Here is a 3,647-nt window from a genome sequence, read left to right as displayed (position 1 = left end):
AGCTTGCAATTAAAGAGCAGCATCCACTATGCTGCATGGGTGTCCCTCCGTTGGAGTTCCTCCTACCAGATAGCTTTTCATTTATTTGTATTTCCAGCAGTGATAATTGAGTTATAAATTTTGTGCTCTTTTGGGCCAGAAGCAAAGAGATCAGAGAGCTATTTTATACACCTAATTATAGATTATTTCCCATAGCTATAAAACCACAGAGAGACAGATCCAGAAAACGTGTTGTGAGGTGCTCTGTGTCCTCTTCATCCCTACTGACTTCTCCCTATTGCTCCCTTAGACTCCAGGCTGAACATCCTCCAGACAAAACAGTTGTCAAAAGCAAGGGATACCTATTTCCCCACAGGACAAAAACTCTCCCCACCCCAACAGAGCGCCGCTTAAAAATCAAATTCAACTTATACTTAAACGATCTGTTTAAGCCTTTAGCACCTCATAGAGTCAGGCTGAGATTTATTCCATTTCTGTGCAGTTTGGCTGTAATCTGGCTCATAACGATGGCCTGGGGTCCTGCTGAGGAGTAAGAAATTTTATTTTCTTTCCCATTTCTGGTTTTTTGGGGGTTGCATTTGGTGTGGCCCTTCACGCCCCCATTAGCTCCCCACTCCCCAGGTCCGGCTGCGGTGCCGCAGAGCCACCCTCCATCCCACGTGGGTCTGAGCTGCCTTCAGCATCCGCAGATCAGCCAGAGCTGCCTGGAGCACACTGCAGTGCGGAGCAAGTGCTAAAGTCCAGCAGAACCTATTTTTATATTTACGGAAAGAGATGGGAATCGTCTGTGTGTCGGTATTAGGTTTCTGGTGGTGACATGAAGAGGCCATCCAAGATGTATGACCTCGCAAATGTACTGTAATGCACACATCACATTTGTTCTCCGAGTAAATAGATATTGTCTAGGGTACATTACATCTGTGCTTTCATGTTTAATTTAATGTAAGTGAACTGCCTTAATTTCTCTAAATTGTAGTAATAAACATAATGCTAACAGTGATATTGCTAATAATTTATTTAGCAAGTGATTAATCAACAATGAACTATTTTAATTACCTGTTCTGAAATGCCAAACTCTAAATTAATTATGTGTCATTATATGAATTCATATGTATATATATATATACACACATTTATAGATGAATTCCAAGGCTAATTAAAATGAATAAACCATCAGATTTGGTGAATTCATAGAGCTGAGGGGGGATCTGCTCTCCCTTGCTCTTCCGCCTTTTTGCATTTCATCCTCAGCACAAAGAGAATTACATTCCGGTGCTTTAAGCAAGTCATTTGTGCTCCTGAAAAATATATTACCCGGAGAAAGTAGCAAACTCCCTGGGTCCCACACCGCAAACAGAAGTGCTGCTGCGTGGCGAGGGCAGGGCAGTGGCTGGTGGGAGCCGGGAAGCGTGGGCTGCAGCGCTTCTGCCAGGGGGAAATGCAGAGCGGGACCCTTCCGAGTGATCTCTGTGCTGGACCTCGGAGCTCCCTGGAAATAAAATCAAATGGGAACTCGAATGGGGGAGAAGGAGATGATGCAGATTCCCTGTCCTCAATTGTTCGCAACAATTTTTGGAGGGAAATCGGGGATTAAATTAACAGGTTTGGGGCACAACCAAAGAGTTTTCCTTTTTGCCTGGGAGGGGGGCTGCATTGAGAGATGCTGCAAGGCACAAAGCTGACAGCGCTGGGGTATTTAGCAGCAGGAGCATCCCCGGGTGCATCGAGATGAGGCTGGGCAGAAAGGGGACACCGTCTCTTTGCATTAAGACTCAAGCCCAGAGCTCATGGCCAAGAGGTCCCCAGCCATCCAGCGCTGGCCCGAGCCGCAGCAGTGGTCCCCAGCGGGTCAGTGCTCCCCGTGGCATGTGCAGCACAGAGGGGCAGGGGAACTGCAGGGGGGGGAATCTCTAATTTAGGGGTGGGGAGCGAGACAGTTCTAACGGCTTGTAGCACCGGCTTGAAGAACAGGATGATTAATGAGAGCAATGGCATGAAGGAACCAGAAACTAAGTAATGAGACCTTTATTTGATACATAATACCACTGGGACCTTCTATAAAGAGAATACCAGGAGTAGAGCTAAGTTTCGCTGGTTTGGTAATGCATCAGGAAGGGGGAAAGTGTTGCTGACTTTGCAGTCAAATGCCTGGGCTGTACACAACTGGGGCTGCAGTGTTGTTCAAAGTAAGCCTGGGACATGTTAATTTGGTCATATATTTTCAGATGGTGGAAAGACACCCTGACTTTTGATTTAGTGTGCTGCATGGATCTATGCAGTGTTGTGGGTTTAAAATGCGGTGTCCAGAGCCTGATTCAGTCACCTGATGGTTGAATTCCAGCTGGGAGATGAAGAAGCCATTATATACATAACAAGAACTTCCAGCCAAAAATTACTTATGATTTCAATTGAAGGAGAAGAAGTTGCTGATAGTTTAGGTATGGATGTCAGAAACACAGCAGTTAACAGCAGAGATGAATGAGAGATTGGGCGGTGATAACTTAGATAAATTGGTGTCTCATCCATATTAAGGAGACAACTCATTCTCGGTTGCTGCCAGATGACATGAACAGTGGAGCATATATGGATACTAAAATACATTGGTCTTAAAGTTAAATCCCCAAGAACCATCAGAAATAAGTCTCAGAAGCCAAAGTGAGATCTGATGCACGCTGCAAAAATATGCAGTCTGTCAGAGCACACTGCTCTCTCCATATAACTTCCACCGTTTGTGGGACAATTATAGAGAAAACGATACTGTGATCTGTAAAGCAGTTCCTGGAGTGGTTTTATTCACTAACTCAATGCTATGCATAATCATTGCCAGCAACATCTCCAGAGGTGTGTGCATAATAGAGAGACATCAAGTCAATGAGTCAAAACATCAGAAAATAAAATTCAGATGAACATTGCATTCAAAAATCATATCATCTGTCATTTAACACTGTCTGAAGACCTCCTTATTGAAATAATACATCTAAACCAAAAGTTACCCCAGGCAGCAATACCGTATTGCGCTGTGTTTAGGATCTACCAGGAATTCGGGTTTTCTGCAGCTTGAGCTGGCTGCCAAAGGCGGCGAGCTGGGGTTATAAGCCCTATGGGGATCTTCAAACTGAAGCACCCAAAAGACTTGTAGAGGGGAAACGCAGGGCGCTGGGAGAGTCTGTTCCTCTTGTGTGCCCACTTCAAAACCTGCCAAAGTCAGCAGTGACCCCCCAGCGTCACCCATTTCCTTTGCTGTGTGGATGTGTATAATAGTTTTTCTTTTAAGACCCAAATTATCCTCTAACAAGGCATTGTATCCAAATGCAAAATTAATTTGCCCTCCCTGACATTACACTTCACTGGATTAGATCCTTTGTTTCTCCTGTTCCAAAAGACCCATCGAGATAAGTTTCCCTTTTTGAAAATGCAGGTCTGGAAGACCTTTAAATCCCCTAACTAAACTCTTATCATGCCATTTTCCCAAAGCACCATGTACAGCATCGTCTCTGCACTACAGCTTGAAAGGAACAATTCCCTGCAGATGCATGCATCCGAGGCCAGGAATATCCCAGGTGCTTTGGCAGGGATATTACAGCATGGGCCATAAGGCATGTGTATATATATATAATGTATATGTACATATATACGCATATTTTTTC

Source organism: Gymnogyps californianus, chromosome 17 (genome assembly GCF_018139145.2).
Source record: "Gymnogyps californianus isolate 813 chromosome 17, ASM1813914v2, whole genome shotgun sequence".
Lineage (NCBI taxonomy): Eukaryota > Metazoa > Chordata > Aves > Accipitriformes > Cathartidae > Gymnogyps > Gymnogyps californianus.
Note: the sequence above shows the minus strand (reverse complement) of the source record.